Here is a 13,335-nt window from a genome sequence, read left to right on the forward strand (position 1 = left end):
GAACTGTCCCGTACTTTAGTCCCAGCTGCTGAGGTATGGAGGCTGCACAGTGAGCTGCAGTCACAGTGTGGCTGGTAGGGAATGTGCTGCACCAGGTGGAATGATTTCAGTTATACTGCATGCCTACACTGATTAGAATTAGTAATGGTTGTGCAAGGTGGGTAGGGTAGGTAGGTTTTTTTTTTTTTTTTTCCCCCTAACTAGGGGAAAGAAGATTTCATGTTAACTGCAAGTTTGCAGTGAACTTGGATTTACAAACTGCTGTCTTGCATTCATTGAGCATGCTCCTGGCTGCCCTGAGAAATGGAGATTTAAGTCAGGTATTCCTAAATTAGCAAGGCTTTTGACGGAGCAGGAGGCAGCACTAAACAAACTTTACTTTTATCTGAGCAATCACAGGAAGGTGTGGGTTAAGGTTAAGGAGTGACTGTTCAGAGTTTCCCAATTCTTCCCAAACTCGTGGTTTGAATGAAATTCTGGAGTCTTCAGAGAGAGAGAGAGAGATCTCGTGTCTCCTGCCAGCAATGAAACCAAGGTAGACCATGCAGTAACATGGCTACCTTAACAAAACAGACCCTACTAGACCTGTGAGATGTTGGGCACCACAGATGTCATTCTGGAGACTTAGTGCTGCAGGTGATGAAGCATCTTTAATGATGTGCATGGGGGGAAATCAATTAGATTCAATTCTGTTGTCATGGAGCATTCCTGCCTCTGCTGTTTCATAACCCATCATTTTATGTGTAGCAAAGTTTGTCTCCAGCTGTAAATGATAAATAGTTATAGCTCACTTGGCAGTCTCATTCTGATATTGTAAGATTTTTTTCAGCTTTGGGAGGGCAGAATGTATGAAGAAGTTATGAAAAGTATGAGTAACTTTTATAAGACTAATAGTGCTCTGTGGCAAATAGGAGAAGCAAATGTGAGGGAAGAAAGGAGGAATGTGTTATGATAAACAAGAAAAAGGTGAAGTATGTCATGCAGAAAAGAACCTATTCTCAGAGTATACTTGCTTCATCCTCTTCCTGAAATATCAAAATATTTTCTAGAGTACCACAATGACTTCTGTTTGGGCTTAGCCCTTCTGTGATGTTCAGTTAATAGTACTATTATCTACCTGGGGTAATAATGCTGTTATACTAACTTTAATGCTAATGTGATTACTGAAGAAGAGGGTAAGATAAATCACAGAATCACCAAGGTTGGAAAAGACCTTCAAGATCATCCAGTCCAACCAACCACCTACCCATAACCAATAGTACTCACTAAACCACGTCCCTCAACACAAAATCCAAACATTCCCTGAACGCCTCCAAGGTCGGTAACTCCACCATCACCCTGGGCAACACATTCTACTACCTGGCCACTCTTTCAGAGAAGTAGTATTTCCTAACATCCAGCCTAAATCTCCCCTGGCGCAGCTTGAAGCCATTCCCTCTAGTTCTACCACTAGTTACATGAGAGAAGAGGCCAACCCACAGCTCACTACAACCTATCTTCAGGTAGTTATAGAGAGCAACAAGATCTCCCCTGAGTCTCCTCTTCTCCAGACTGAACAATCCCAGCTCCTTCAGCTGCTCCTTACAAGAGATAAAGCTTGGTTCCTCTTGGTCTGAAGTGGAAATGCAAAAGCACAGCTTGAAGCAGTGATTGAGCACCTGGTGGGAAGGCAGGGCCAACCCAGGGGAGCTCAGGTGTGTGCAATGTACCTGAGTGAGCAGAGGGGATGGAGCCAGGATTCACCTCTTCTCAGGCCTCATTTAAGGGTTGGCAGTGAAGGCGAATGTATCTTGTTGGAGACCTCCTGTATGCCTGGGCCTTCTGTAGGTAAGTTGTCTCTTTCTTTTATTTCTGTACTTATAGTTGTTGCGTTTGAGCCAATCCTCACTTGCTGCAGCCTAGGATCTTGTTGTTCTGCTGTCATTGCTGTGCTTTCCACCATGTTACGCTGCTGCTAAGAGCTTTCTACCACAAAGAATAGTGGGGAGTTACAGAAGCAGTACTGGTAGACTTTAGATGAGTGGCTGTTATTTAGTAAGGGAATAATCTCAGGTCTTCAAACAATAGATGTTTACAATAAGTGATTTACACATTTAAATTAGGGCATTATATTGGCCTGGTCAAGAGCAAATAAACTACAACGAGTGATAGGATTGAACTAATGCAATCTCTTTTGTGAATGTGGAAAAATAGAATGTGTTTCTTTCAAACTGGAGTTCTACCTTGCAAATACCTAGGGTTTTTTTTTTGTTTTGTTTTGTTTTTTTATCCTATTGAAATACAAAGTCTAGTTCAAGAACTCTTCTGAAGCCTTCTGATTTCAAGCCTAGATTTGTTCGTGTTTTATTGCTGCTTGATCTCATAACAAAATTGCCCTTTATCTGTAATAACTCTTCACCCTCACTAGTATTTCTGTTCTGGTTAATATTTATAGGTGACAAGAGTTCCATTATTTAGCTTTAAAGCAACTGGTTTTTTTGCTAGGCTGGCAACGACTGGGTCTGTAGAGGAGAGTTCATGGTCTGTATCAGATTAAGAAGAAGAAAATGAACAATGAAAGTGGTAATACTGACTTGACTGAGATCTTAGCAACAAATTATGAGATGTATCTGGCTCTTGGCAGAGCTGCCTGACCTAACACTTCAGCTGGAAAAGCAGTAAGGACTATGCAAAGTGAGTAAGGAGTGCACTCCCAAACAGCCAGAGGGTCATGTAAGACCCCCATACAACCATGCTCAAGTGCAGATGGCCAAGGAAAGTAGCCAAAAGGGGATGGAGTACAATGCTTGCTTAACCCAAGGAATATATAGGTAGTAGATGTTTCTTCTTTACTCCACCTTGTTAATAATGTAGTACAGCATACATTTTAAAAAACAAATTTTTTTAAAAACAAAACAAAACCAAAAAACAACATGAAACAAACTGAGCAGGAGGCTGTGTTTGATTTGTGGAAGTGTTGCGCCTGGCACTCTGTGCTATAAGTAAACCAGGTTTTCTCTCTAAACATACATTGTTTCAGAAGTGCAGGGTCTGTTTTTGGTATCAATGCTACAACATCAAACATGCTTCAGCTTAATTACACTTAGTGCATTAAACTTTCCAGCAAGCAGAAAGCTTCAAAATATAAAGAAAACAGTAAGCAACATCTTCTTGAATGGAGTTGCATGACTGCAGCAGACCAAGATGAGAGTTTCTGGTCCTTACTCTTTAGACTTGGCATTTCGTATTAAGACAGGCAAAAGCAAGACTTTTTCATAGAGGGCAGATCAAGCTATCAGAGTAGAAGCCTCTCTTGGTGACACTGACTACCACTTTCTGGGTACAATCTTGCAGCCAGATCCTCATCCATTGAACAGTCTACCCATCAAACCCATATGATATTTGGGGAGAAGGATATTTTTCCTTGCACCAGTACCACCAGCAAGAAGAGTAGCTCAGATGCCAATATATTGGCAATGAAGGCCAATATATTACATACACATTAAATGTTTTTAAAAGTGCTTCAGTAAATACACAGCATTGCCAGAAGGTGCATTAGGCACTGCACAAAACTACAAAGGCTACTATTCTTACAAAGAAGTGCTGAGGAACTTGAAAAAAAGATTGGCAAGAAGAATCTGAAAGAAATGTTTGAAAGTGATTAGGAGATAAAACAGACTTTGTTTGCAGATGTGTGCTGTTTCACTAACTGCAGAACACGTTATCAACACGTGAATGAGTAGCTGGGCTAACCAGACTAGTGAAAGAAACCCCATAACAAATATTAGGCTGGGGTTTTCTGACCCTTTCCCTTTTCTGCTAGAGTTCTGCTGGTATCTTGAAGACCTATGTTTAGACTTCTGTTCTTTCCCTAAATAATACTGCTGGAGAGGCTTTCTTCAGGAGGATAAACTCTAGCAAGGCAAGCTGTGGCGTTTCCAACCAAATTTAAATCAGGACGGACAGCAGCTACAGACTGACTTTTTTTAAAAAAATGAAAACGTTTCTGATGTACTTCTAATATATAAGAAAGAACTTTACCCCCAAATAGCCCAAAACTTAAATGGCAATGCAGTTTTCTACCAACTCTATCAGAAAATTTATCATTCTTCAAACATACAGACCTTTGAAGTAAATAAATAAGCAAATAAAGTAGACCAGAAGTATTATCCCATTGTAGGTGGGAGTGCTTTGAATTTCTATGAGAGCTTGTGTTACACATGAATGATATAAATAGGCAGAAATAAACTAGAAATGATTTGGGGCACCCTTTCCAAAGATTAAATGGAGACAAAGGTTTTCAATGTGTGATTCCGAAATTCCCAGCATTAGGATTTTTACTGTGTGCGTGAGTCTAAATTTCTGCTTTTCTAGATCTGGAACAAGGAGAAGAGAATCTGTAAAATGAGTGACCAACTGCTGGGCTGTGGTTGCTGAGTTAGTTTTGATTTCTTTAATTCTGCTGTCTTAGAAAATTCACTTAGAAAGTTTTAATTTTTTGTTTGGATGCAGAACAAAACACTTACTGGTTTGTAGGATTCTTGTTTTCTGGCCAAGGCTCATCAAATAGATCTCAAAAGTTTTAAAATGTTCTGTCATTACCCTTTTAAACTGTATTTCGTTCTGGTGTCCAGCTTCTCTTCTAGGCTGCATCCAGGCTCAGAGATCTGTAGCTCTGACATTGTAAAAATTGTTTTTTCTTCTATTTCTTCTCTTCTCCCACCCCTGCCCCAACTTGTGAGATTTTAGTTCATGAAAATGCCTGCTCTCCTGAGATTTTTGCTTGTTTAAATAAGCAGCCAAAAGCTCAAGCTGAAGTTGAATTCAGACCTTTGAAGCTCACCTTTACAAATTATAAACTGAACTGGGTTGCCATACGAGCTTTTCTTTGTATTTTAATAGTCTTTAGAGAACACTTGAAGTCATCAAGTCTTGTTCCCTGCTGTACTATATACTACTGACCAGTTTTGCTAGTTTCATGCATTTTCTGCCTCAGAGGGGAAAAAAAAAAACAACTAAAAATGTGATTTTTTTTTTTTCCATTCAAAAACTGCTCTTTTTTTTTTTTAAAGAAAAATACATATATACATAGAGAGACACACATCAACCCACCTCTCTACTTCATTCTCACCTTTTGGTGGTAATCAAGAGTTGCTCCCAAACTTACCACTCTTCAAGTAAGGCAATGGTGAGTTGATTTTAATGAAATAAAAAGCCCCAGAGAGAATGGAACCATGCTGTAAAACCATTAAGTTCCTGAACGAACTTCTTTTGAGGAAAGCATCTTCTCCAAGTGTTAGATTGGACACAGTTCCACAGTTCCCCACATTGTACTCTGGTTGGGACAGGCTAGTAGGCCTCGAACCATCAGTGTGCCTTCTACTTAGCTAACTTTTGTGATGGTATCTTTTAATATTAACTATTGATGTTTTCAATGGTATCAATTTAAAAACAAAGTGTATACAGAAATCACTTTTTAAATAGTTGAGCTCAGAATCAACCTTCATTTGGAGGACAATTCATGATGAGCTCGTTTCAAAGTTATGTGGTATCAAAAATGAGCTGTGTTAGGACAGAAGTTAAAGTAGTTGGTCTGTGCTGTGCTTCTTTAAAGATATTTGCAGAGTGACTAGAATGATCAGAAGCATCACAGAAGGATCTTTTGTCAGTGCAAACTGATCTTTTACCATAAATTCCTGTTCTGTTGATGTGGTAACTTGAATAGTTTAGTAAATCAGCTTACAAAATGCTACCAAGCTGCATGTTCCCATCCTTCTATTTCACCACTGCCTTAATGTTCCTTTGAGGATAGTTTTCTGGGAAAACCCTTGAAGCTATATTACTAATGTGATCAGAGTTGAACAAAAATTTTTTGGAGGGTTGCAGTCTGTGGAGGATGCATGAGACAATGATCTGCAAGCCTGCTTTACAGAAATAGCAAACCCTGGAATGTGGCCTAGATCCTTCACTGCATGCTGGAGGAGACAGTGTTGTTTTTTCGTTGTTCTAAGGTACCGAGTAGGGTTATCCTTATTTTGGCTGCAATGACAGCAAGGGGGCTAAGCTACAAGCTGCAGAGTTTGCTTAGCTCTGTGTGGAACTTACTGCAGTAAGGTGTGGAAGTTTGTTTGGTTTGGAGTTAACTGTTCATCTGAAATGCAGTATGCTCAGGGATACTGCTTTAGTTGGATACATGATGCAAATCTTACAGCAAAAGGAAACTGGTAGGCTATAGAGATGAGCATGGAGAAACAAATCCTGTAACAGCTTATGTGAGGTTTCTTGTGGTTGCTGCCACTGATCAGACTGCTGAGGTATCTTGAATCTGTTTGCTTTAAACTGAAATGAATGCATCCCCTACTTCCTTTGCTCCTTCTTCATATGTGGTATCAATTATTTCAATTGGCAGCAATAGATTATCTAATATTGATCATGATCTGACTAAGGATTTGGCAGTTCTTTAAACATCTCTCAAACTTTAACTGTTTTTAAGATTTAAATATTTATTTCAAGTTCATGTTTGGACTCAGCGAAATGACATTAGGAAAGCAATAAATTGGGCAATTATTTACTTTCAGTAGGGATATATTTTACTACTAAAACAATGCAAATATTTGGTTTATGTTGCTGATTACTGGCTGAACACTGGAGTGTAGCAGCTACAGAAAATTCCAGGTAAAAGTGTAAAATGAGTGAAAAATATCAAGGCTAATATTTGTTAAATAAGTGTGTCAATGAAATCACATATCTAAAAATGTCTCCCTAGATCATCTGGGAGTTGTGAGTTGAGTCATGTTAGCCCTTTTCTTTTTACATTTACTCCATTTTGCTTGTACTTCCTGAATCTATTCTATTTTTCTCATTTTCTTTTACTCTGCTGGTTTGTTCTTTCTTGTTCTTTGTTCTTTATTTTTAATTAGTTAAACATAAGTGGCCTTTGACATAGGAAAGATTATGAAAACAGTAGGATGTTGGTTACTGCTTTGAAAGAGTAAGGCAAATATTTTTGTGTGTTCTCCTTTGTCTGTTACCTCTCTCCTGGGGCTCAGTTGTCAGTAAGTGAAGTAAAACAGCCACTTGAGTGGGAGAAAAGGGAATTTATTTAGAATATTTCTTAGTTTTCTGTGTATTATGGCTAAGGCCTAATAAATCTTGGTTCCATTGTACTGTGCAAAGCTACAAATGTGTAAAATGTGTAACAAGAGCCTCTGAACATTACAGTGTAAAGTGTAATAACAGACCAGACCTGGCAGGGAGACAAAGTACTTAATTTTATGCATGCATATCAACAATCAAAGATTTGGAATTGGCATCCAATTGTGTTTAACACAACTTGAAGATTTGCCCTCTTATAATGGAGTCTAAATGGGCACTAGGCTTCTGGAAATCTTGCCTATATAGCCATTTTGGGATCGTGGGAAGAGTTAATGCAGTTAGCTGTTACTGAGGGGTTTGTGGGACCACGCATCTGTGATAAGGACATTTCTGAACTCCTGCAATACATGTTACTGAGCCTTCTTTTGTGACTCACGGGCTGATGAACCCTTCTGAGAATGCTTTGATGAAGGCATGTATTTGTTTATTTTTTCTAGCTAAATTCCTTTGCATATGAGAGTAGGTTTTGTTTGTTTTTATTTTAAAGATAAGCAAATATCTTTAATTTTGGCTAATACATGGGTAGCTTGATCAGTCTTGAAGCCTGCGGACATCCATTACATGCAACACATGCAAGGAAAGCAGCTTGTGCAGAGCACTTGTCGGCCATGCGTTAACTTACGTAACATTTCCCAAATCAATATTGCAGTGTTCATCCCTTTCGAAATTAACTGAAGGAAAATAGAGGTTGATTTTTGGATGAATCCATTTAAAAATACCCCTGCTCTACTGTGTGGTGTTGGTGAGGCTGGCAGGCAGTAGCCATGCTTAATTGTCATTCTGCACTGTAGAAATGTTCTTCTCTAGACAGAGGGAAGCTAAGAGATAATACAGGAAAGGTACGTGATAAATTTTGCCTTGATGCTGTCTGGCTGCCATGGAAGGGGAAGTCAAATAAAAGACTCTAGGTTTGGATACAAGTGCTGGAGTTAAACTGGACATAATGCTGCCTTGCAAGAACTGATGAAAATTAAAATAAAATTTCACAACTATGAAGTTTTAAAAAAAATGAACAGTACCATTTAAATGATAAAGGGCTTCTCTATAGTGTTGCAAGTATAAAATAGTTGACATTTAAAATGTCAATAGTTTCACATTTACCATAGAGTTCTGACATTTTAATAGTAACCATTGGAGCTTTTGTTTGTTTTAAATGCTTAAATTCTTCTAGCAAATTATTGGCAGTCTGGTCATCTCTGAAAGGTGGTAGCTTCTTCTGGGACAACAGCTACTGGGGAAACAGAACCCATAATTTTGATGGTGAAAGTCATTGAAATAGCCATATAAAAATACTTCCTGCTACTGATGTTTGCATTTTGCTTGTGGCATGAAAAGGAATTAAGGTCAGGTATAACACTCATTTCCTTGAAATTTGTATTAAAATATTTTTAAGGACCCAAAATAGTAGGCTGGGTCTTGGGGAACTTTGTTCTTCTCTGGATTTGGATGGATAGGTGGCTTTTGCAAATCCAGTCCCTCTGTGCCTTCCCTTCTTTGAGAAATGACTTCTTAAGCTGTTTTAGGGGATGACTGCTGTGGTTTCCTTATAGATGTAAGCATAGATGTAGTTCTTTGCTTGATTATTCGGTGCTGTATGATCACTAAAGAAGGGCTTATATTGAAAGGTTTTTTTTCTAGCATTTGAACATTGATCATTAATGACATCCAGCAAACTCTTGCCAGAAAGATCCCGAAAAAAGCAGCACAGCGAAACAAATATTTCATTCAGTGCCATTCTTATTTCCTGCACATGTACTTGACTTATCTATGCTTCTAATCCAGTTTCTGCAGTGTATTATGTCTCACAGGCACCTGAGCGTCCACTTAAGACCAAAGTAAAGTGTCTGGAGTTCAGATCCATCAGTTTTTATCTACTATGCATCATATACACAGCAAAAGGAAACAAAATCCCCAGTTCCATACGGACAATTGAAACAAAGCCTTTTGGCTGAAGAACACTGCAGTTGTAGCTTGCTGAAGTAAACCTATTGTGTGTGAAATGTGCTTTGTTGCAGCTTTGTTTGTAGGACAAGGAATTCCAGTGAATGCATACTGTATTGTAGTTGTCTTATTCTTGGCTTTTATAAGACATAGTATAAGCTATTAACTATAAAAATGCTTTGTGATCTATGCCTGCTGGGATGAGTCCAAAGTTCTTTAACTGCACTCAGTTGATAGATTTATATTGGATCTTATAACATTTCAGTCTTTAGAAGGAAATCTCATGTGAAATTAAAGGTGAGACTCTTCCCTTCTGAGCTGAGCTCTATCTAATAAAGGGTTTATATGAGCTGTCTACAACTCTCCAACAAGCTGAAGAGTTTATAATGCTGTTTATTCTTTGGCATGTCATGTGTCCTAGCAGACTAACATCCAGACAGACAGTTGGAGGGATTTACATCAGCAGTGAGTATAGAAGGTGTCTGATAGGACCATTCAGATATGTAGCTGAGCCACCTGTCTGTGTAAAATCAGTGGAAGGGATCAGAAGCAGATCCTCTAATCAGTCCTCTAATTCCCATACAAGAGAAGGGGAGCTGAATTTCTACTCTCCCTCCCCTTACACAATGGTAAGCACTATAGCCTCTGTCTCAACATTGGATATGTTCTTAAAAATTGGTAGAGATCCTCAGTGTTCTAGAATCATGTTGTGGTCCTTGCAGTTGTCCTAGAAAATAGAAATAACTGGCCGTAGGATCTTTGAAGTGAAAGCTGTATCTTCATCTTTCAAGCATACCCACTAGTCTGTGTTTGAAGGAGGAAGAAAAAAAAAAAGTTAAGGAAAAAAAAAACATATAGATTGCAGTCTGCACAGATGGCAGAGAGGTCAGTGCATGAGTGAAGGGCACCCTGCAATGTCATGAGAAGGAGAGCATTCAGGTCCATTTCTCAAAGGGGAAGAGCTGTAGCTGTGAATCTGCATTATGCTGTTTCTCCTTTTATGCTACTATCCTTCACCTTTCCAAATTGTTTGGAAGCCAGCACAGCAGTGCTACACTTCTAATGTAAGTGTCCTATAGTTAAAAAGGGAACAAATAAGGTAGTAGATAGAGAAGAATAACTTACAGGGAACACACTTTTGCACACACTGATTAATTGAGCTGTGTCAGTGGCCTTGTAATGCTGCTGGAGACGCTGTGGTGCCTGCAGGTTTTCCCAGCTGCTTTAGTCTGTGTGTGTCATGGAAAGATTAATGCTGTGACATAAGGCTATAAAGTGAACTCGTGTGTCTCTGTGATGACTTCTGAAACTGGTAGATAAGGTTGCTCTCCAGCTTTGTTTTTTTTTCAATGAACTATTATCTTCCTGCAGGATCCTGCAAATAGTGGCATGGCTTCTCAGTAATAGATAGGGACTGAAAAAATGTCCTTTTATGGTAATCTCTTAAGTGTGATGCAGTTTTCAGTAAGGAGTTAATGCTGAAAGATTAGTGTTGAAGCTACGGTGGATCACTATGTCTTTGAAGAGCAACAGACAAAACCCTGAAGCAAAGATCCTGATGATGTTAACACCTACATGATCTACTAGCAACCAAAAATACTGGTCACAAATCTTACTGTTTTTTAAGCTGTCCTAGAATGACTTTTCCTAGCAGAACTATTTCAGTCCGTGTTTTAACACGTGACCATAAAATCTTTTTCATTTTTTTTATTAAGATGAGACTACTGGTTATAGCTCTGGCTGCTACATGTTATACAGCAGGTTCTGTTCATGCAAGCTGATAAAACTGAAGCAAGTTCAAATGTGGTGGGACTGAATGTTGGGAAAACCTTCTAATTTCAGGGCACTTCTGTCTCATTTAATCCCATAGTTTTTGCACTGTTCATTCTTCTGACTAAAGTTTGAACAAAATTGGCCTGAAGTAGCAAGGTTTTTGCCTATTTTTTTTATAGCCATAGTTCTTTAGTGGAAATAGTACTTACCTTTGTATTAAAATCCATATTAAGATTAAATAAGGCTTTCTTTGTTCAAAATATACTCACAAAAGATGTGAAGGATGTGGATTGTTGTCCATCTAGAAATGTCATATGTCATGAGATTTGCAAAGATCATTTGATCTTATTTTGTCATGCCTTATGGATACAACTGTTAAAAATTACATTTGCATGAGTGAGATTATGGCAGCTTTTTCTGGTAGCAGTGAACTGTGATAAATTGTTTGATCCATAAACTACATCTTTTCTTGAGAACTCATCTGCCTACAGAAGGATTTCCGATGTTGGGGGCAGCAGGTGGATTTCTGTAGCAACGTCTGAACTTTGAAAAACATTCATTGCTTGATGTCCTATTACAGCTGTTTCCAACACAGTATGTTGGTACTTGTCTGCTATTTGTCTGAGCACTATTTGCCTGGTAGTGAATAGATATGCAAAATGATGATATGAAGAGCAATATTATCTGAGTAGAATGCTTCAGCGGGAATGAATCATCAATAGTAGCTGTGTATAATATATTAACAAGAAAAGCCAAGCAGTTGTATTAAATTCCTTGTTCTTTATTTAGAGGGCACACAGAACTTGTGCACATAGACTTCTGTGAGGGAATTAAATGCCACACTGAATTTATAGGGAAAGAATGAGGCATGACAGGGTCATCCCCACCTGTGCCATGGGTCTGAATGTAGCATGACATTGTGGAGCTTGGAAATGTAGAGAATCAGCATAAGATAAGCATTTAATATTGCATTATATTTCTTCAAATTTGAGTATGACTGGGATAAATTAGCAAAGTTAAACACTGTGCTTCCCGAGGACAAAAAGCAATTCTTTATTACTCAAGTGCTCTCCATTCCTTCTCAGTTTTGTTGTCTAGATAAGTTTTGCAATAAAAGTCAATCATATGCGGCTTTGTTTATTAGTGTTACTCTTAAGCTTTGGTGTTTTTGTGTGAAAGCTAAACAGTGACACAAAAAATGGCTGGGGAATCCTGAGCTGTTAAGAAACCCTGAAAATGAGTCAGCCTTAAATAATTAGTAACAGATAGCAATTGCTCTGTTTTCAAAGTACGTAAAAACAATTAGCAGTTGCTACACAAGTTAATTTGGCAGTATTTAATTGCGTGGTACTGATCTGCGAGAAAATACATAGGGCAAGCTCTGTTTATTGCCATTTTACGGTCCAAAAATATGTTGCATCACTTAGCTCTAGGAAAAATACCAACTTCTCCCATGATTTCTTTTTTCAGTTGGGAACCCTTGTCTGTGGTATAATGGCAACTTCCAAAAATGTTTCTGCACAGGGAAACAGCAGTGATCTGGCTTGCTTATAGATGGTAGGGCCTGGGGACAGGGATGTAGGAGCTGAAGTGGATTATACAACATGTGCTATTTTTGCCCTGTGTATTAAGGCATCCATGGCTCTGTGCTAGGAGGGAGAAGTCATGATGGTTGTGAATCTTGCTCTTCAGCATAAAGCTGAAGTGTGTATGTGGTGCAAGGCTGTAGTTATCAGAGCAGTTCTGAAGTTTCTGTCATGTTCCACAGCACCCTGTGATGATGATGGATTCTGAAGGCAGCATTACTGATAGTGTTCTTTTTTGGGGCAGTAAAGCCTTTCTTGCAACAGAACAGGCCTGCACAGTTGGTAGCTCCGTTTCCTTTACATCTGCATACAAGGTTTCCTTATTCAGAAGAGAGCGGTCATTCTGTTCAACAGGCCATAGGTTTTTTTTTGTGATTTAGACATTTGTCTGCTAGGTCAGAGGTTTGAAATTCCTTGCCCATCTATAGCAGGGGTTCAATTTCTTTCTGTGTTTCTGCATTTTAATCTGGTGACGTGGGGACAATTAATAATGTTTTGGTAGTGTATTTTGATAGATTTTTGACAAGGAAGGTGCTATTTATAGGGATTATATTGCAAAGGCTGTAGTAAACATTATTTATAAATGGCTGAGATTTTTTTAGTAAAGAAAGAAGGCAGTTACTCAAATGGAGAGAGCTCCCTTTAACAATGCTAGAAACTTTGATTCCAAATTAATAATTCTGATAGCAACTAATTAAAAACTTATTTAAATTCACTTGGTGCCATCATCTTATTTCAACACTGTGATGCCTGTGCAGTGCCAGGACCTTTTCTCTGGGAGTTTACGTGTGCTTTTTCTTTAGTTGAGTCGCAAGAGAGAAGTCCAGTTGTTTTCTCTCATAGAAAGGGTATTGTTATACTTCAGAGAAAGTAAGGCAGGGTGCATGATTCTTTAATTAAA

The sequence above is a fragment of the Meleagris gallopavo genome, chromosome 13, assembly GCF_000146605.3.
Source record: "Meleagris gallopavo isolate NT-WF06-2002-E0010 breed Aviagen turkey brand Nicholas breeding stock chromosome 13, Turkey_5.1, whole genome shotgun sequence".
Taxonomy (NCBI): Eukaryota; Metazoa; Chordata; class Aves; order Galliformes; family Phasianidae; genus Meleagris; species Meleagris gallopavo.